The sequence below is a fragment of the Dromiciops gliroides genome, chromosome 3 (genome assembly GCF_019393635.1).
Source record: "Dromiciops gliroides isolate mDroGli1 chromosome 3, mDroGli1.pri, whole genome shotgun sequence".
In the NCBI taxonomy this organism is placed as follows: domain Eukaryota; kingdom Metazoa; phylum Chordata; class Mammalia; order Microbiotheria; family Microbiotheriidae; genus Dromiciops; species Dromiciops gliroides.
The window spans coordinates 181,982,243-182,005,537 of NC_057863.1; the positions used below are offsets into that span (position 1 = coordinate 181,982,243).

At 36.2% G+C, this 23,295-nt stretch overlaps 1 pseudogene; it reads right to left on the reverse strand.

Annotated features, from left to right (window-relative positions):
• Positions 1-23,295, reverse strand: part of LOC122747300 — a 44,122-nt pseudogene that overhangs the window by 8,079 nt on the left and 12,748 nt on the right.

Here is a 23,295-nt window from a genome sequence, read left to right on the forward strand (position 1 = left end):
TTTTGCTCATGCAGTACAGAACCACCTGCTCTCTCCATCCCAAAGGATATTTAGAGCTATTTTAGCCATCCAGACATACTTGTTGACTCTGGCACTATAAGTGCAGCCAAGTGTGCTAACTGGAGACAACAGAGGACAGTCTACCTGAACAACAGGAGTTTGTAGGCATAACAAGTCTGGATAGCACATAAGCACTCCAGTAGTTGCCTCACAGGTTCACTGACTGACACAACCCCACTGATGCTGCCATCTTTACTGGCTCAAACAAAAAGAAAACAAGCCATGTAAGGCTCTGACACTGCCATGAACAAAAATAACACAAATCATCCCTGTGCTGCCTTCATGCATTTAAAATTATATTAATTCTCAGATTTTTTATTATGGTTATTATATATACACATATATGCATATATCTATGTATGTATACATATATAAAAAATTATATATATATATATATATATATATATATATATATATATATATATATATATATATATAAAATTTTATTCACTCACTATTGAATGCTTTGCACTTTGGTAAGCTTGGGTTATTGTCCTGGAGCAAGAAGGGATTCTAAAGGTCCCCTGGTACAACTTCCTCATGAGGCCCACCAATGTTAAATGACTGGCCTCAGGTCTCACCCTTAGTGAGTGGCAGATCTGGGATTCAATCCTAGGTCCTGAGACATCAAAGCAATCTCTACACACTTGCCATTGTACCACTGGGAGGTCCCAAGTGAATTATAGGACAAGGCAAGTACAAGAGAATTTTGAGTTCAAGGAAGAGCTTCAGTATTTAATTCTGCTTGTGGAGTGACTCTTTTGGTAAGCATCAGGTCTTTGTAGAAATATCCTGTACTAATTGCTATCACTGAAGGAAAAAATTATTATTATTATTTAGAATTTTATTTTCCCAAATTACATGTGAATACAAATTTTTATACCAAAATTAAAAAAAAATTTGCATTCTAAATTCTTTTCCTCCGTCCTTCTCTCTCCCAAGAACTAAAGCAATTCAATATTAGCTATACATGAGCAGTCATGCAAAACATTTCCACATTAGCCAGGTTGTGAAAGAAATTAGACAAAAACAAAACTTCAGATAAAGGAACTAACAACAAAAAAAATTATGTTTTCAGTCTGTATTCAGACACCATCAGTTTTCTCTCTGTAGATGGACTGCATTTTTCATTGGACCTTCAGAGTTGTCTTGTATCATTACATTGCTGAAAGTAACCAGTTCCTTCACAGCAGATCATCTTACAGTATTGCTGTTATTTTGTATACAATATATTTCACATTGCATCAGCGCATGTGAGTCTTCCCAGGTTTTTCTGATAGCATCCTGCTCATCATTTTTTTTTATAGTAAACTACATTTATATAGTACTTTAAAGAGAGATTTCTTTACAATAAACCCTTGAGGTTGATAGGAAAAATTAATAATGCTTTTACTTTGCATTATAGGCAGAGGCCAGCCAGAAACATTTCTTAAATTTTCAGTATCATCTTGTCAGAATTATTCTGTTTGAGAGAGAAATGTCTAAACTTAGAGAATCTCCTTATGACCCTGGATATCTTTCCCCTCAAGACCTTTCTGAAGTGAAGACATTTGGAGGAATCCTGAATGCAATACATTTCATGACAGGAAAGATAGAGTTTCATGGCTTAAGGTGAACCATTTGCTTCATCTGGTGAAACAATAGTCATTTACCGTTTGGGGCTCATTGCTGGAGAGTCTTTTCCCTGAAACTATTCAGTCTCTCTGTGACTACTCCTCACAAGGGCTCATCTCCCTCCCAGTTTCCCAAGTTGCTAGATGAATTAAGCTTTGACCATTTTCCTATAATTAATGGCATAATATTCTCAGGAAATGGGGGAAAATGGGCACTACTCTTAAGTTGGTCATTAATCTCTTCTGGGGAAGGGGTAATTCAACCATCAAAGTAGACATGAAATATTTCTCATTTAATTTTTTAATTTTATTTTTGTCATTGTTGTTATTTTTTGTTGGACAATGAGGGTCACATAGCTAGTAAGTGTTAAGTGTCTGAGGCTGGATTTGAATTCAGGTCCTCCTGAATCCAGGCTGATGCTCTATCCACTGTGCCACTTAGCTGCCTCCAAGTTTTTTTAGTAGTTAATATGTAAGATATTCACATCAAAGCCAAGTATGGGCCAAAATCAGACTGATTTTTGAAAGGAAGGTATGAGGCTGAGACTCCCTGGGCCCAAGTTTTTCCCTATGTGCAAATGAAGTTTTTCTATTTGTATAAAAATGAAAAATATAAAAAAATATAAATAAAAAATATCAGGTTCCCATTTGGCCCTAAAGATCTTTGGCTGGATTGTATCTTTAAGTGTCAGTAATTTTGACATAGCATCACTTCTCTTGTTCTTTTTCCTTAGTTTTTTGAAGAGGACAAAGGACAATGAAATTTTGAGTTCCAGAAGTGGTTCTGGAGGCCTGATTCTATGGGGCTAGGGCTGGGACTGTGTGGTGTTACCTGGATCTGCACTTCACTCTCTCCTGTGTATAACAGACCTTTCCACCAAACTTCTAAGCTGTCTTTGGCTGGCAAATGATATCACCCTGTCCTTTTGTGGGTTTATATGTATGTATGTATCAGGACAACTGGAGATGGCCCCAGATATTTTAAGACATTTGGAGTTAAATGACTTGTTCAGAGTCATGCAGCTAGTAAGTATCTGAGGTAAAATTTGAACTCAGGTCCTCCTGACTCCAGGGCCAGTGCTCTATCCACTGTACCACCTAGCTGCCCAATAGAAAAATAGACACTTAATTGGAGGGGACTACTACCGGAGGTCTTTTCCCTGAAACCACTTAGTCCCTCTCTGACCCTGCCCTCAAAGGCTCCTCTCCTCTCACTTCTCCAAACTATTAGTTGAATTAAACAAGAGACCTCATTTCTTTGATTAATAATCTAATCACCTCAAGAAATGAGGAAAATGGGTACTTTCATTACGTGTCATTAATTTCTTCAAAGGAAGAAGAAAAGCAATGATCTTTAGTAGCCATGAAATATTTTTCAGATAAAGTCTAGTTATTCTTATTCCATTTTTCAAGGTTTTCCTCAGAGAAATGGGTTTAGGGCCCAAAAGAAAGGAGTTAGGAGTGAGAAAATTTTTATAGAAGTGCATTGTCTTTTTAGAAAGTTGATCAAGTATTGATAATGTTTCCTTTCTTCAGGTATGTTTAGAAAGAACTTTAGTGTGAAGAAATGTTTATTTTTAAAATATTTTCCATTGAAATGAAAAGTGGGCTTTAATATATTCCCAGATAGTTGACTACATAACTTTCCTTAGGCTTATGTTAGCCATGTCTCTTGTACTCTCCAAAAACCTAGTATCTTCTTATTGCCTCTACGGAAAAATGATAGCTCTGCTTGGTTTCCAAATCCCTCTATAAATCCCAAATCAATTTTTCTAGGCTTATTATACATTACTTCTTTTCTCCTACTCTAACTTAACTGCCCTCTGTTACTCACACATGGCTTTCCATCAATTGTCTCTGTTCCATTGCCTTCATTATAACCTTGGTCTGGAATGCCCTCTTTCCTCATAGAGTATTTCACTTCTTTCAGAACTGTCTTCTCTTAAAGGAGGAATTGGCATGTGAATCAGAAGCTCCACTTCATGGTCTTTGTAAACTGTAGACATTCTCTAACTGATTCTGGGAAGATTTGGTATAGAAATGAGAATGAAACCCATGGTAAAGGATGAGGCCATCAAGTACCTGGATAAGGACCTTGAAGAACACCTGCCCATGGCATGGATGATGATTCTACAAGGACACTGAGGGGTTGTCAGTGAGGTGGGTACTTGAGATAAATAGACAAGAGTGAAACAGTCCCTGCCCCCAAAGAGCTTCCATTTTAATGGGGGAAATGATGTGCTCATAGAAATAAGAGGCATATAAAGAAAATCAAAGAAGTCATACAACAGCTATTCAGGGTAGAAAGGATAATGATAACAGATCAATCAATAAGCATTTATTTAAGCACCACAAAAAAGGATACTCTGGAATATGTGTATATGGAGGCAGGGGTTATTATAGGAAAAGCCTTGCATGAAAAAATGGTAATTAAATTGAATTCAGAAGGAACCTGAGGATTTTAAGATCCAGAAGTGAAAAAGGAGTACATTCCTGACAAGTGGGAAAGCTAATGTGAAGGTACATGTAGGAAGAAGAGAAAGGAGGCTAGTTTAGTTGGATTGCATAGTCTTTTGATGAAAGTAGGAATGGTTGGGTGGGGCCAGATTGGGAAGAACTTCAACTACCTGAAGAGGAGTTGTATTTGATGCTAGGGGTTGAAAGAGAGGCACTTGATTTTATTGGGTAAAGGATGGACATGTTCAAACCTATGCTTTGGGAAAACTGGCAGTTGTGTTGAAGAATGTGTTAATAGGAGTAAGGGGAGACTCAAAACAGGGGGAAGAGAGGATGAGGTTCTTAAATAGGTTGATAACTGTGTGAGTAGGGATAAGGGGAGGTACAGAAGAAGTGTGGAGTGGGATTGAGCAGTGAGGTAAAGCTGAGGTTGGAAACCGAGGTGACAGGACAGGAAGGATAGGTGGTACTTGACATAACTAGAGAATGGTGGGATTGAGAAGATTCTGTTTTAAACATGTTGAGTTTGAGATACCCATAGGGACATTTAGTTCCAAATGTTTAATAGACAGTTGGTAATGTGGGGCCAGAGTTCAGGGGAGAGAGGGGGAATATATAGATTTGGGAATAATTTGCATAGAAATAACATTTGAATCCATGCAACTGACAAAAACAATAAATGAGGGTATAGATAGAAGAAGTTCCAGACTAGAACCTTGAGACACAACCCCATTTAGTGGGCATGGCATGGATGATGACCCCACAAAGGACACTGAGGAATGGTCAGTCAGGTAATGGAGAAGACCCAGTCTTTGCACTTTCCACTGAGGAAAATTCCATGTTATTTTTGTTTGTTTGTTTGTTTTGTTTTGGTGAGACTTGCCCAGGGTCACACAGCTAGTTAAGTGTCAAGTGTCCTGAGGCCAGATGTGAACTCAGGTCCTCCTGAATCCAGGGCCAGTGCTCTATCCCACTGTGCCACCTAGCTGCCCCCATGTTATTTTTTATTCTAAAGCTAGGTACATCATTATCGTGACATTATTTAGTCATGATATTATATACATATAGGTCATTTGAACAAAATTGGCTTTGGAGCTAAATGTATGCAGGTATATTAAGGAATGGCTTTGTGGTTTATTGTGGATACAGAACAATTCCACAGTATTTCCACCAAAAAAATTGTATCTCAGTATACGGTGTATTGAAGTCTTCTTTCAAATACTTATGCATATTCCCTTTGATTTCAAAGTGCTATGTGAGATTCCACTAGATGGTGATGATTGATGTGGAGAAATATGTGGAAGAGACTAGATGAATGATTAGGTTCAAGAGTTAGGTTTAGGGGGCACTTTGAACTTTGATACTAGTATGATATGTGTCTATTATACTTGAGAGGTTAAAATTATAAAGCTGTTCATAACAAGCATTGATCATTTATTTCCTCATGAAATGTTGTGCTAGACAAGATCAGGGACAGGGACATAAAGAAATAAAAGACACAGTGGCTGTCTATGGTGTACTTAGAATCCAATTAGGGAGATGAGAGTTAGAAGCATTAAAAATAAAATAATACTACAAGACAGAATATTTTAGATGGTCAGTCAAGAGCCTGATGTAGTATGATAGTATGTAGTTGATAGAATGCTGGAATTTGCTGTTAGGAAGATTTCTGATACTACCTTGTTACTTTGGGCAAGTCAAAAATATCCTCTCTGAAGCTTCTATTTTCATATACCTCCAATTTATCTGTATATATCTTTTTTTTTTTTTTTAATGAGGCAATTGGGGTTAAGTGACTTGCCCAGGGTCACACAGCTAGTAAGTGTTAAGTGTCTGAGGCTGGATTTGAACCCAGGTACTCCTGACTCCAGGGGCCGGTACACCACCTAGCTGCCCCCTATATCTTGTTTTTACACAATTTTCTTCCCTATTAGAATGTAAGCTCCTTGAGACCAGGGGCTAGTTTAAATTTTTTTTTTCCTTTTCTTTATATCACTAGCACTAAGCATAGTGCCTGGTAGGTGCTTAATACAAACAACTTGACTATGAATGCAGATTTGTTGTTGCAACAACATTTGTTGTTCTTGCTTAGTTGTTTTCAGTTGTCTGACTCATGACATATCATTTGGGATTTTTTTTTGGAAAAGCTCATTTTACAGAGGAGGAAACCGAGGGAAACAGGTTAAGTGACTTGATCAGAGTACAACAACTACTAAGTGTCTGAGGGACAGATTTGAACTTAGGAAGATGTCTTACTCACTTCAGGCCTGGCATGGCTATCTACTGAAACTACCTAGCTGAAGTATGTATGTATGTATGTGCATGTAAGTGGTGTATTATGTATGTTATATATATATATGAAATAAATATATTTATCTATACATATAGATTACAAAAGTCTTAGTGTGGCTTTAAGCTATTGAAGGTTTTTTTTTTTTTTTGGTGGGACATTGGGGGTTAAATGACTTGCCCAGGGTCACACAGCTAGTAAGTGTCAAGTGTCTGAGGCCGGATTTGAACTCAGGTATTCCTGAATCCAGGGCTGGTGCTTTATCCACTGCGCCACCTAGCTGCCCTAAGCTATTGAAGTTTAAAGTTGCAATAAGGCTCTCTGTGTCTATCTATCTATATGTAAATATATGCACATGTGTGTATGTATATCCATGTATACACACACATATATGCACACACAGAAATATTGTGTATTTAAAATATTGGAAACTACACTGAGGTTTCTAAAATATTGCTATTTATAAATTAATGGCTCTTCTACCAGATTGGCAGTAAGCATTTATTATTATTATTATTATTATTTTTTGGTGAGGCAATTGGGGTTAACTGACTTGCCCAGGGTCACACAGCTAGTAAGTGTTAAGTGTCTGAGGCTGGATTTGAACTCAGGTCCTCCTGAATCCAGGGCTGGTGCTTTATCCACTGCACCATCTAGCTGCTCCCAGCATTTATTATTAATTAATATCACATATTAATAAAGTATTGACCATGTGTCTCCCTGACTTCCTCATTAGTCACAGGCTTACAGTTCTAAACAATTCCACTCCCAGTGTGGAGAATAAAAGAGTCCAATGAAGAAGAGAAAAGAGAGAGAGAGAGCCCCATGTGCCCAGGGCATTTTTATCTTCTTTTTGGTTAGAGGCAGGTCACCACACATTGATATAAGCTAATTGGTTAGTATCATTCAGCTCCATTGATTGACATGACTGGGGGGGTGGTCTAGGGAGCAAATTCCAACCATCTAAGGAGCGGTTTCCCTTCAGCTAATCAGAAGGATCAATCTGCATTTCTTTTGTTAAGCTGAAGGCTCATCCAAGACTGGTTTCTGGTGAGAGGAGAGAGAGAAGTATACTAGCATGTCTGGGTGTCTCCTAGAAATTCATTATTCATAATAATTTTCTTACAATATAAGAGAATAAATATATACATACAATATAGATATAAGCCTATTTATATGCTATATATATATATAATATATATATATACGTATTTACATCTACATACCCTAGATAAAGTTATCTTTTTGCTGGATTATAGAAACTCACTGAAGCTGGGATTGTTCATTTTTTTCTTGGTCATCCCACATGCCTAGCTGGTGCTTAGTATGCAATAAGTGCTTAATAAAGGTTTATTGATTGATTGATGAGAGACTAGAGTGCTGGGAGAAAGATGCAATGCAAGACTTTTATGGTTATGGTACATATGGCCTGAGGCTTAATGGGGAAAAAATCCAGGAAAAAATTTTAGGTAGTTTTTACATAATTTTACCCCTTAATCTCTGTGCGAAAAGTCAAAGTGGTTCCTGCCATCTTCTTCTTTAGTCTTCATTCAAATTTCTCATTCTGGGCACAGTAAAAAGATTCTTCCAGTCTCCTGGCATCCTGAAACAGGAACAAAAACCATAGTGTTAAGCTATTGAGGAAGAAGGTTTTTTTTTTTTTTTTTAAGTGGGCATATATTCAGAGTCTTTAATGAATGGGAGATAGAAATTTTGCTTTTCAAGGAATACAGAGGGATGTCATTTGACTTTGCAAATATGAGTTACAATAATAGCATAAATTTATATAGAATTTTATAGTTCACAAAATGCTTTTCACCTATCTTCTAATTTTATCTTCACAATGTTCTTGTGATTAGGCAGCTTTGGAAAAATAATTTACTTTTTTTTTTAGTGAGGCAATTGGGGGTTAAGTGACTTGCCCCAGGGTCACATAGCTAGTAAGTGTTAAGTGTCTGAGGTCAGGATTTGAACTCAGGTACTCCTGACTCAGGGCCAGTGCTCAATGCACTGCGCCACCTGGTCTGCCCAATCATTTACTTTTAAAAGGTGAGTAAGCCTCTGAGACTTAGACATGATCAAATAAACAATTAGAGGTAGAGTTGGTCTTCTGATCTAATTCTGCTGCTCTTTCTGTATGTTATGCTTTCTCTCCACAATATTCATTATTAAGGGGAATTCTTAACTTCAACTAGCATGCACTGAGTTTGACTTCTCCACAGAACATGAACTTCCCCTACCTCTCCTCATGAATGGGGAAATGGAGTGGTCCATTATGCTTGTAGGCATGGTAGTATAGTTTGCCATGGGATTTTGCTTCATAATATCAAAAGAAGTGTGATAGATGATCTTATTGAGGATTTCCTCTGATACGTCCTTTTCCAGGAATTTTAACATCTTCTCGATTTCCTGCTTTGGGTTCTAGGTGAAGAGAAGTCAGTAAAAAATATAAAATAAGTAGGAAGTTCTAATATGCACAGACTTGAAGAAAGAAGGGATTTCAGAGGTCATCTAATCCAATCAAAGGTCAGTCAATAAGCATTAAAAATATTTTTGTTTTTATTAGTGAAAATTTTTACCTCCACCTCCCACACTACTTGAGAAGACAAGAAAAATAAACATAGTTTGTCAATAATAAGTCATAGTCAATCAAAACAAATGTCCACATTGGCCATGTCAAAAAAAAAAGTCTTATTCTATGTTATGAATTCTTTACTTCTATGTCAGGAAGTGGGTAGTATCAGGAAGTTTCATCCTTAGTCCTCTGGGATATTGATTAGCCATTACACAAAAAATTCCATACAATTTATATACTATAACTTGTCCATATATTCCCCAATTTATAGGTAACCCCTCAGATGTTTATTCTTTTCTACTTCAAAAGAATTATAAACATTTTGTACATCCTTACAGTCTCTTTTGCTTAGGACTAATCCCTCCTGAACTTTACCCTCCTTCTAATTCCTTTTCCCCTTCTTCTGCTTCCTCATTGAATGAACTATATTTCTGTACTAAGCTGAATGTATGTGTTCTTCCTTTTTCTGACCAGTTTTGTTGAGAGTGAGTTTCAAGTTTCAATTACTTCTCTCCATCCTTTTGTATATGTTTGTACATGTTTATACATCCTTTTGTATATGTTTACTTGACTACTCTGATTATGTAAGATAATTTCCCTAACCTTCCTCTCCTTCCCCACTCCCCATTGTATTCTTCTCCCCCTCTCTTTCTATTCTTTTCTTAGGACCATCAGGACATAACAGAACCAGTGATAAGCATTGACCCTATGAACCCTGATTGATGAAATGGTTCAAAGGTGATGCATCTATCATTTATTTGGCTATAAGTAGTTTTACCTTGATTAGTCTTTTATCACTGTTCATTCATCTTTATCTTTTTATGTTTTTCATGTCTGTGTTTGAAGTTCAAATTTTTCTGTAGCTCTGATCTTTTTATCAGGAATGCTTGGAAGTCCTCTATTTCATTAAAGATACTTCCCCACCCACCCAATAGTATTATATTCAGATTTATTGGGTAAGCTGTTCTTGGATGTAAGCCAAGAACTTTTGATTCGTGGAAAACTTCATCCCAAGTTTTCTGCTCCTTTATAGAAGTGGTTGCTAAATCATGTGTGTTGCTGATTGTGACCCTTTATTATATGTGTACTTGGGTTCTTTCTTTCTTTCTGGTAGATTGCAGTATTTTTATTTTGACCTCCCTCCTATGAATTTTGGCTATGATGTTACTGGGAGTTTTCATTTTGGGGTTTCTCTTAGGAGGTGATGGATAGATTCTATTTCTACTTTACCCTCTGATTATAAGAGATATGGGCAGTTTAAAAAAATTGAAATTTTATGCCTAGGCTCTTTTTTTCTGGGCATGGTATTCTGTTAGTCCAATGATCCTTAATTTTTCCCTCTACAATATATTCTCAAGGTTAGTGTTTTTTGTTATGAGATATATTTTCTTTGACTTTTAAAATATTTTGACTTTGTTTTATTTGTTTTGTTGCCTCATGAAAACATTGGCTTTATTTGATCTATTCTAACAGAGTTTGTTGCTTATGCAAAGTTTTGCACCTCTTGTGCCAAGCTATTAATTCCATTTCCAACTCTGTTTTTCATAGCTCTCATTTCTATTCCAATTTTTCTTCAAGTGATCTCATCTCCTTTGTAAAAAATCCTAAAAACTCTTTAAAAGATTATCTTGCTTCATTTCTTTCAGAAAATCCTGTCAAATTTGTGCCCAAACTGTGCTTTTCTCTGAGAATTTGCTTTTGGACATTTTGGAGTAATTTTCTTCTTCTTGTTTTGTGTCTTGGACTACCCTGCCATCCTAATAGCTGTTTAAGGTAGGTTTATTTTTTGTTTGCTCATTCTTCCAGTTTAATTCCTGACTTTGATTTGATGTGAGGGCTGGTCCTGTTGCTGCATTCTTCAGGTATTGAATGTTATGTTATTCCATGATCTCAGGGACAAGCTGGAGACCTGAACTTTAAATGTTCTCCAATGGTCTAATCCAAGGCAAAGTCTGATTTCTGTCCCCGTGGTCTGAGGTTTACAAGTTCTTGACCTGGGTTTAGGTTAAAGAGTAGACTGTTACTGGATTCAGTCATTTTAAGCTGGCTAGAAAGTTCTATTGTCAGAGTGTTGGAATTGTAGGCTCCCCTTATTCTACAATTCCTGCCCTGCTAAATTTCAGCGTGGGCTCAGGCTCTGTGCTTAGTGTCTGAGTTATACCATTACTGTGGTTGACCTCTCAACTTCCTCTTTTCTTTGTATATAACCCAGGGTCTCCCTACCTGGGAACACCATGCCTGTGACAGGTCTTCTTCTTAATCAGTTCAGGATCTGTGACCTGGAACTGGGCATTGGGTGACAATATTGCCAGTTTATATCCATATCCATCACAGTGCCCTGGTATGTATCTAATGGTACCATAGTAATGGTCTGGGACCTACTCTTGGTGGTTCACAGCCTTTCCCTAAATGCTAGAGTGCTCCAAGGTCAGTCTGTTATTGGCCCCAACCTCTTTCCATTGCAGATCTCTGTCTGTTTTGCTATGCCAAGCTGGACTATAAAAATGTCTTGGGAAGCTTTCTGGATTTCTCCATCAGGATTTGTCTGGTACATTTTTTAGATGTGATTAGAATTTTATGGAGGGGGAGAGGAAAAGAATAAGCATTTATATAGCACATACTATGTGCTAGGTACTGTGCTAAGTGCTTTTTAAAAAACCAAATATTATCTGTACTTATTTCTGCCACTTACGAATGGTGGACTTCCTGCCACCTTGATTCTACCTCCCAATAAGTGTTTCTCAAATGGTCACCTTGTGCCAAGTACTCCTCTTCAGGCCCCACTCTAGACTCTGCAGACCTTCTTTTTCATGCCATAAAAGCCTCCACACCTAGGTAGTTTACTTCTGGTCTTCTCATAAGAGAAGTATCCTTTATCTTTGGGACCAATTCCTCTGATTGGCTGGTTCCTCCCAGAATCTTCATGTGATCAGACCAGCCATATCTTCCTTTCTCTCCAGGTTCCACTCCTGACTCTCTTACTCTCTTATACTCTATTTTAGCTTTTTTATGTGTTGTTTTCCCATATTAAATATGAGTTCCTTGAGGACAGTCTTTCCACTAATAGTATTGTATTTATTAAATTATTGTGGGACTAGTCTGGAGCTTCTAAAATATTGTTACTTATAAATTAATGGCTATTGCACCCATTTTGGACAGTAAGCATTTATTGTTAAAGTATAATAAATACTAGAAGATCACTGACTGAGTGACAGTTAACCCAAGCTGAACATCCCCCCCCTTGCCATATTTCTGAGAGAGCACATGCCCTCAAGCCCTACATTACTTAATGACAAAAGTGCTCATCACCTGACAGCACAGAATGGCAGTCACCTCAGGGTCTGTCTTTTTCCTCTTCTAATACACACTGATCAAAGTTAATTAGCTAGCATCATTCAGTTCCATTGGTTGACTTGACCTGAGGGTGGTCCATATTAAAATGTGCTGTAGGATGCTCCTTGAGGGCAAAGGTGCTTTCAGGTAGGTGTGGTTTCACTGTTCTAGACACAAGGGAGTCTATCTCCATTGTACCTTTGGGCTGGCTCTGAAAGATGTTAGCTAAAATTCCTGAACTAAACTTTCCAAAATGGGGTCCCTGGGTGCCTCCAAAAGCCATTATTAATAATTATTTTCTCACACTATATCTCCTGTGCTTAGCAAAGTGGCTAGCACAGAATAATTACTTAATAAATGCTCGTTTACTTGCTGGGGATACAAGGAGGCCAAACACAGGGTTCCTGCCCTGAAAGAGTGTACATTCTAATGGAGGAGAAAGTATGCAAATAAAGAGGCATGTACCAGATACATACAGTCTAGATGGAAAGAAATGTCAGATAACCTGGTAGACATTAGCAACCTGGGGGGGGGGGGAGGGGGGGATGGAAAAGGTCTATTGTTGAAAGGTAGTTTTAAGCTAAGTATTGAATGAGTCCAGAATAAGACAGAATAAGGAGAAGAGGGAGAGCATTTCAGGTATGGGGAAGCCATTGCAAAAGCATGGAATTAAGGGATTCAGTATTATGTGTTGTGGGGAATGTCAAGTATTCCAGTGTAACTAGATCAAAGAATACATAAAGAAGAGTAGCATATAAAAAGACTGGAAAGATAGGAAGGGGCCAGGGTGCAAAGGATTTTAAATGGCCTAGAGGAAATAGGGAACCACTGGAATTAAAAGAGTAGGGACATGTCATAGGTACCTGAGTGGAGGATGGATTGAAACTGATAGGTCAACAAACATTTGTTAAGTACTTATTATGTACCAGGCACTGGAGATGAAAAAAAAAAAGCAAAAGAAAATTCCTACTTTCAAGTAACTTACAGTCTAATGGAAGTGGGAAGAGATTTGAGGAAGGGAGATCAAAATAGTCCAGGTGAGAGGTAATTATGGTCTCAACTAGGGTGGTGACAGTATGAGTGCAGAAAAGAAGTGTCATATATGAGAAATGACATGATTTGTCAATGGACTGTATATGTGGGATTAATCAAGATCCTTTAACTCCAGAAACAGAATCCACAGGATCTGGATTTCTAGGGGACATAAAAGAGGAATTATATCTAAGAATGTGGGTAATTCTAGGATACTGGACTACCAATCCATAGAGATGGAGATATACAGTCTGGGAAAACCTTTTCCTAGTGTCACTCGAATTAAACTATGAACAATGAAGTCTTAATTAGAGTGGTCATTTATTAGAAGAGAGAAGGGTCTAAAACTAAGCACTCTTGTGACATCAACTCCTTTCTGATATTTTCTTTAAGATGAGCCCATAGGTAAGGGGCAGGTACAGGTCCATCCCACCTAGACTTGTAATTCCTTAAGTCCTTGCAAGTTCACACTTGTGAGGTGTTATATGATCCCTAACCATGTCCACTAAAGAAAACTCACTTTAGAAGGGAAAAAATTTTGCGGTATACATGTTTGTGTTAGAATTTGTGTGCATGAGTCTACATGTACATGATCTTTCATTAGAAAATTGTTAACATCAGCACAACTCAATTGATAAATGAACATTTACTAAGCCCCTATCCTGGACATTTACTTATCTCCCAGATGTGGTAGGTATGCATACAAAAATGTATAAGACATTTCTTGGCCTTGAAGAACTTCAAATCAAAATGGGGAAATCTGGTATTTATATAAAAAAGAAAATGACAACACAAGGCTACATGCTTTAGGGGTTCAGAGGAAGCTAAACAGAGGGACAGGGTGGTTTTAGAAGACTGAACATATCAAGATGTTAGACTTAAACTAGGTTGTGAAGGTGGAAGAAACTGTCATAGAGTAGCAAGGGAGAGAGAGTAAGTAAATCACAGAAGCAGGAATACATATGGATTTTTCCAGGATATTAAGTAGACTAATTTAGCTAGAGGGATGGGTTGGCATATAGGAAAAATGAGAAAAAATGTAGAAAATGTAACGAGTTCAAATTGTGGGGGCTCTTGAATGACAAGGTAAAGGAGTGGACTGTAAACAAATTTTCTAAATTTAACAGCTTTTACAATCACATACAATGATATTAATGGAGGCTTAGCCATTTAAAGACTGCTAGGTGGGTCAGTGGATGCAGTGCTGAGTTTGGAATAAGGAAGACTTGAGTTCAAAAGCAGTTTCAAAAACTTCCTAGCTGTTTGACCTTGGGCAAGTCACTTAACCTCTGTTTGCCACTTCACTATCTTTGCCAGTAAAACCCCAAATGGGATCACAAAGAGGTGGAAATGACTGAAAATGACTGAACAACAACAAAATATTTGTATTTTAGGAAAACCTCCTACCTATCTCTCATGATTCTCCTGCCCTCCACTCCATTTATATATATTTAATTTGCATACATTTTGTACTTAATTATCTGTTTTTTTATTGCTTAACCTCAGTAAAACAAACTTTTAGAGGAGGGATTGTTTTTTGTTCTGACTTTGACTCACTAGAGCCCCACATAATTCCTTGGCTTTTAATAAATTCAATCTTAATAAATGCATGTTTAATGAGTGAATGATATAGTGTCACTGTGACTTTGGAAAACTTCCACTATTCTGTTTAGGTATACAACTTGGTAGTATCAGCACTAATGAAGTTAAATCCACAGGATTTGTGGCTGGGATCAAACCCATTCAAGTATATGTAGACAAAGAAGCCTGCATTTATGGGGTTAGGTTCTGGGGAATCAAAGTAAAAAAACCCCACAAAAACAAAATCCAACAGTCCCTGACTTCAAAGAGCTTCATGGTAGCAATCTTTACCTGAACAACTTCTTCCCAACTATACTGTACCCTTAGGATTTTCGGTCCTTTCTAATGGCTCTGCAGGTGAACTGTCTTTTACATGTTGTCTTCCTCACCCTTCCACCCCAATTAGAAAGGAGCTACTTGAGAGCAAGGTTATCTTGATTTTTTTGTGTTTGTATCCCCAGTGTTTAACACAGTCTCTAGCACATAGCAAGGGCTTATTTTTTTCATTCATTCATAATCTGGAAAGAAGTGAGTTATAGAGTATAAGAAATTAGGGATGAGCTGGTAACTGAGTATTAGACCAAGGAAAATTTAACAATGGAAAACATTTGGTTAACTCACAAGTAAGGAGAAAAATTAATGGATAAGAGAATGAGGCAAAAATTATGGAAAGAAAAAATTCAACCCATAGACTTTTGGTGAGAAATCTTAATTCAGATTTGGAAGCTTCCTTTTCCAGGAAAACAACATCTAAAAAAAACATTGTAGAAACTTGGAAATAATTAATTTTCCTTAGGAAGGGAAATAGTAACTGTTATCAAGTGTTGGAAAGGCTATTACTAGAAGGATTACATTTATTCTGCTACTAAAACCAATGGGTGAAAATTGAAAAGAGGTAGATATAGGCTTGATGTAAGCAAAGTCTTCCAAACAACTGGAGCTATTGAAATGTAGGAAGTTATGAGTTCTTCCTCATTAGAAGGTTTTTCTTTTTTCTTTTCTTTTCTTTTCTTTTTTAGGGCAATGAGGGTTAAGTGATTTGCCCAGGGAGACACAGCTAGTAAGTGTCAAGCGTCTGAGGCCGGATTTGAACTCAGGTCCTCCTGAATCCAGGGATGGTGCTTTATCCACTGTACCACCTAGCTGCCCCATCATTAGAAGTTTTTAAGAAAAGGGTGGATGAAAACCTATCAGGGACGTTGTAATGGCATCCTTGGACTCTCTGGCTTTGAAGATAGTTTTCACTGTGATTCTGCCACAAAGCTCGTTGGGTCCCTGAACATTTAAGTTCTTACCTACCTCTTTCATGTCTTCATAGAACAGATAAAGAATGGGGTGTTTGTCTTTTGCATCCCACCATCCTTTCACATGATCATACCAGGAACCCCAGAGCACTGGAGGTGAATAGAAGGAAACATAACGATCAGCATCAGTTATGCTAATTTTGGAATGATGACTCATATTCTACAGCCTGCCAAAGTATATACTCAATCATTGTTAGTGACCTTACTGACTTATTATAAAAGGAAAACATTAACAGGAAGGCTATATGAGAATGTTTAGTAAATTCAATTAGAAAACAGTATCACAAGGATCATAGATTATTCTTTTAGCAGAAATAAATACATATGTAATTAAATATGTGTATATATTCATGCAAGTTGTTATTGTTGCATCATTTCAGTCATGTCTGACTTTGTGGCCCCATTTAGTTTTTTCTTGGCAAAGATACTGGAGTGGTTGGCCATTTTCTTCTCCATTTTACAGATGAGAAAACAGGGTTGAGTGACTTGCCCAGGGTAACATAGCTAGTAATTGTCTGAGGCCAGATTTGAGCTTAGGAAGCATCATCTTTCTGACTCCAGACCTAATGCTCTAGCCACTATACCACAGAGGTACCCACCAGCAGTATGCAATTATTAAAAGAATCCAGACACTTCACTTGATCTCCAGCATCTTCAGGTTTTTATGCTTGGTCTTTGTTTGGTCAACAGTTGGTTGAGAACTTGTGTGTTGATACCAAAAGAAGGCAGAAGTGAAGGTCATGACCAATGAAAATTCCCCTATTAAAAATATTCTATTCTATGTACCATAATGGAAATGGTGGGAACGATGTCAATTCATCAGTAATTGCTATGTAGGGAACTCTCTTATTTGTCAGACCACTCTATTGACAGTCCTTCATGCTCATTCTTACCTTTGTGCCCTTAACCATATTATTTATGCTTAGAGTATGAAATGCAATCTGTATTATAAGGAAGAACTTTCATAAATCCATTGCACAACCTCTTTACACTATACCAGGCTAATATCTTCCTACTCATTTGATCCTTCCAACAACTGTGAGATAGATATAAAAGGTATAATCCTAGTTTTGTGGATGAAGAAACTGAGATTCAGAGAGGTTAAATGATTTGCCAAGGCTGGTTCTAGTAGTAGTACTACTAAGACTACTACAATTGTGAAAATGCTAGCTTCATATATTCTAGATGATGTTCTGCATACAGTAGGTTCTCAATAATTGTTTTTGACCAGCAAACTGTTTTGGAAAAGAAGTTATAAGTAATTTTGATTCCACTTTGAATAGTTTGTAGATTTTTGAGAAACTGATTATATTACTGAAAACAGTATACAAGTACAATTAGAAAACTTCCTCCCTTGGTTAGTGCTAATGTCAAGTGATTGGTGAATCAGGTGAGCATAGATCTAGTTCCACTCACCTCTGCCATTCATGAATTCCTCAATGTATTCTTCCAAGGTACCTGGGTCAGGTAACATTTTATTCATTCTTGAGAAATGGTAATAAGATACTAGGCAATCTTTTGCATTTCTTGCCACATAGATTATCTGTAGTGGATGCAAATGTAGGTGAAACCAATGAAAGGCAGTGAAAAAGAAAGTAGAAGAGGAATATTCATGTATATTATTAGCAGTTATTTTAAAAGCTTTATTTTTAAATTTTATTTGTGATATATAATTAAATTTTATACATATACATTTACATAGATATAATATACCCTTACATATATGACATATATAATGTATATTTTCTATTTTCTTACATTTAGATTAACCTAGATATATTCTAATACATAAAACTTAGTATTTAAATCCTTTCTTTTCCTTTTTTAAAAATAAATAGGCAGTTTTCTTTTTTATGTACAGGTAAATAACTTTTATAAATAACATATAAATATCAATTTATATAAATAATATATATGACAACTTTGTTTAAGTATAATTAATATATCCACAACATATATATTTTTGTGTGTGTATATAGATACATTTATACATCCTGTTCCCTTCCCAGAATACCCGTCCCTCACCTTTTTTTAGGTTAAACATTTTTATTTATATTTTTCTATTCCAATCTTTATCCCTCCTTCCCTCCCTCCCCTCTCTTCTTCCCGAAGCAGTAAACAATCTGATATGGGTTATACATACATGATCATGTAAAACATTACCATATTTGGCACTTAATGAAAGAATGTTAAAAATAGGATGCTGTTGGGGGCAGCTAGGTGGCACAGTGGATAAAACACTGGCCCTGGAGTCAGGAGTACCTGAGTTCAAATCCGGCCTCAGACACTTGACATACTAGCTGTATATCCAGCTGTTATCTTAATCCTAATTGCTCTCCCATCCCTTCGCATTCTATACATGATAGACAAAATTTATAACCCTTATATAACAGTAAAAGCTATAGGTCATCAATGGTATTGAAGTTACGAATATACTGATTATGAAGACCTAATATTTGACTCATATATAATTCCTGGGCAAGTCACTTTAACCCTCATTGCCCCTACAAAAAAAAAATAGCATGCTGTTCCATCAATATCAGCTCTTTCTTTGGAGGTGGATAGTATGTTTCATCAATATTCTTTTAGTATTGTCTTGGAATATTGTACTGTTGAGAAAAGTCAAGTCATTCACAGTTTTTCATCGAACAGTATTGCTGTCTCTGTGTACAGTGTAGTCTTGGTTCTGCTCACTTCCCAATACATCATTTCATACATGTATTTCCAAGCTTTTTTGAAGTCATCCTGTTTGTCATTTCTTACTGCACAGTAATATCCCATTGCCACCATATACCACCGTTTGTTTAGCCATTACCCAATTGATAGGCATTCCTGTGATTTCCAATTTTTAGCCAACACAAAAAGAGCTGCTATAAATATTTTTGTACAAATAGGTCTTTTTCTCTTTTTGGGGATGTCTTTGGGATATAAACCAAGTAGTGGTATTGCTGGATCAAAGGGTTAGCACAAATCTATAGCCTTTTGGGCATAGTTCCAAATTGCTCTCCAGAATGGTTGAATCTTTTCACAACTCCACCAACACTGGATTAGTGTCCCAGATTTCCCACAATCCCTCCAACAACCAATATTTTCCATTCTTGTTATATTTGCCATTCTAAAAGGTGTAAGGTGATATCTCAGAGTTGTTTTAATTTTCGTTTCTCTGATCAACAATGATCTAGAGCATTTTTTCATATGATTATTGATAACTTTGATTTCTTTGTCTGAAAACTGCCTGTTCAAATCCTTTGGCCATTTATCAATTGGGGAATGATTAGTATTTAAAAAAATTGATGTAGTTCTTTATATATTTGAGAAATAAGACCTTTATCAGAGATATGTTTCAAAAATTCTTTCCCAATTTTCTACTTGCCTTTTAATATTGGTTACATTAGTTTTGTTTTTGCAAAAGCTTTTTAATTTTATATAATAAAATGATCTATTTTACATTGAATTTTATTCTCTATATCTTCTGTGGTCCTAAATTATTCTGCTGTCCATAATTCTGACAGATAGACAACTCCATACTCCTTTTATTTTCTTATAGTATCATCCTTTATTTGTAAATCATATACCCATTTTGACCTTATTTTAGTATATGGTGTGAGATGTTGGTCTATACCTAATTTCTGCCATACTGTTTTCCAGTTTTCCCAGCAGTTTTTGTTAAATAATGAGTTTTTGTTCCTAAAGCCTGGATCTTTTGATTTATCATATACTTGATTACTATAGTTACTTACTATAGTGTTGTTTCTATCTATTCTATTCCACTGATCTACCTCTTTATTTTGTAGCCAGTACCAGATTGTTTAGGTAATTATCACTTTCTAGTACAGTTTGAGATCTGGTACTGCTAAACCACCTTCTTTTGTATTGTTTTTTCCCTGGTTCCCATGATATCCTTGAACTTTTGTTTTTCCAGATGAATTTTGTTATTATTTTTTCTAGCTCTATAAAATGTTTTTTTTTGATATGTTGATTGGTATAGCACTAAATAAACTAACTTAGGTAGGATTATAATTTTTATTATACTGACTCTGCCTATTCATGAGCAATTAATATTTTCCCAATTATTTAGATCTGACTTTATTTTTGTGAAAAGTGTTTTATAGTTCTGGTCATATAGTTGCTGTGTTTTTCTTGGGAGGACTCCCAAGTATTTTATATTGGCCATAGTTATTTTAAATGGAATTTCTCTATCTGTTGTTGAACTTTATTAGTAAAAACTTTATTATTTTTAAATTAGTTTTTTTTTAGTGAGGCAATTGGGGTTAAGTGACTAGTAAGTGTTAAGTGTCTGAGGCCGGATTTGAACTCAGGTACTCCTGACTCCAGGGCCAGTGCTCTATCCACTGTGCCACCTAGCTGCCCCAATATGGTTTTGTAATTCTTGTTATTAATATGGTCAATTATATTTATAGTTTTCCTAATATTGAACTAGGCCTACATTCTTGGTATAAATATATGCAATCTGAACAAAGTATAATCTTTGCAATACATGTTTATCAGACACTTGTTAATTATATGTATGTATGTTACTGAAATGTTGCTATAGTCTCCTTGCTAATATCATGTTTAAACTTTTTGCATAAATATTCATTAGAGAAGTTCTTCCATATTAATTCTTTTGCATCTTGACTCTCCCTAATTTAATTATCAAGACCACATTTTTGTCATAGAAGGAATATGGAATTATTTTCTTATATTTTCCAAATAATTTTTATGGTATTGGAATTAGTTGTTCTTTAAATATTTGGTAGAATTTGATCTAAATTGACCTGGTTCTGGCATTTTCTTCTATTTTTTATTCCTTTTGACTTTGCTTTAATACTTCTTGAAGTACCATGGATTCATTATCTAATCTTTGGCCCATTCTAGTATTCAGGAAGTTATTTTCTTTAGTAAAGTTTTGGTAAACTCTTGTTCCAAGCTGTGAATTCTCTTCCTTTATCTTTCTTCCTTTTAATTTCTTTCTTATTTTCCCTCATCCACTATCATTTAGCTTCCAAAAACATTTTTAGCACCTAAGGCCATTCCTCACCTCCCCCCATCTCTGGCTTTATATCTTCTAGGAATTCTGGCTGAACTTCTTAGTTGTATTTTTTGAGGCTTTGCTTGACCACCTCAATTTATTCTCTTTCTTCTGTTTTTTTTTCAAATCCCCTGTAGACACAATTATCTTTATGATGGGATTTTAAAATTAATATGATTATTCTAATAGCCCACTTATTGACTTTGGACTTTTCATTAGAGCTGGGCTCTGTGGACTTCTGAGGTGGGGGAGATGTTTGGGCTGAGTTTCTGTCCTTGTGGGTCTGTCTGTTGTGGTCATAACTTTCAGTGTTCCCAAACCTTTCTGTTTGTCTTTCTAAGGTGATATGGACTGAAAAAATTGCATACTGTGTTCTTTTTCTTGGATTTTCTGATCAGAATTCAGTCTGGCATATTTTCTAGATTTTTTTTGGAGTAGTAATAATGGGGTAGCTAGGCTGTGCTTCTTTCTTGTGCTCCACATCTCTTACATAAAGTTCTTTAAAGACTTTGGGCACATGAAAACTGGCAGTTTGTCAGCTGTAGATTGTAGACTGTAATGGAAGGGAAACCTTTCCTTTTTATTCACATGAGTATCTTTATCTAGTATTAGGCATAGGAGGAAAAAACACTGAGAGATCTAACAATTTCTCTATCATGAATTCCAGTACTGTAGGTGAGTTTTCACTACAACTTTGCTCACAATTATAGGATTAAAAAAATTTTCTTACTTAAATGATGGATCCACTTAAGATATCTGTTTCATAATTCCCAAGTCATCTGTGGAATGGATTGGTGCTTGGTAAGGGGCAGGGCTGGGCTTAAGGATACAAGGAGAAAGTGCTATCCTCATATTCTTCCCTAGTTGTTTCTGAATATATTGATCACCTGCTTTGACTCTTAGTGAAATAACAAAGAAGCTATGAAGTAACTCTTCACACTTTAAAGAAAATCATCTCTATTTTCCCTAAGGGAGGCTAGTAATCTGTGTTTGACTACTACATCGGTCTCTGATCTTTAGAAGCAGGGTGGATCATTAGAAAGAGAACAGGATTTGGAATTGGAAAACTAGGTTTCTAATATTATGAGAGGTTCTTCTTTCTGCTTCCTTATGCCTAGTATTCTTTGGTCCAAATGTTTCCATTGCTTCCTCATGATTATATATTTTACTGTGTGAAACTGTTTGTCTTATTGTATATCTGTTTGTCTTCTTTCATGTAATGTGGATTAGTGAAAATCACATTGGGTTCCATCTCAGAGTGGCCATTTACTACCTGTGTGACCTTGGCAAGTCACTTTACTTTTCTTTCAGCCTGAGAGCTTTCCTGGGATTAGACTAGATGATCTCTCTTTTTTTTGTGAGGCATTTTGGGATTAAGTGACTTGCCCAGGGTCACACAGCTAATAAGTGTTAAGTGTCTGAGTCCAGATTTGAACTCAGGTCCTCCTGAATCCAGGGCCAGTGCTCTATCCACTGTGCCACCTAGCTGCCCCACTAGATGATCTCTTAAAGCTAGAGTATATGATGAGAAAGTTTTAATCCTGATAACCACAAATGCATGTAGTAAACTAATATTAATACCTGACATTTACATGTATTATCTCATTAAACTTTCATAACAACACTATGAATTAAGTACTAGGAGTATTATAGGTATTATTATACCAAATTTACTCTGAGACTCAGAGAAATTTAGTGCCTTTCTCATGGTCATATAGCTGACTAGTGTCAGTATTTGCATTTAGATCTCTTCTGATTCCATGTTCCAATACTCTTTCAACTTCCTTTTTAGGAAAGTAACAATGGATAAATGTTTAAAGGATATGAACATGCAGTTCTCAAAGGGAAAATCCAGGCTATTAATAACCATATAAAAATGTTTCAAATCATTAATATTGACAGAAATGTCACTTGAAGCTCCCCTGAAGTTCCCTTTCACACCCATCAGATTAGTGAGGTTGACGAAAAATAAATTGGTGGAAGGACTGTGGAAAAAGAGGCATATTGAAGGACCTGTA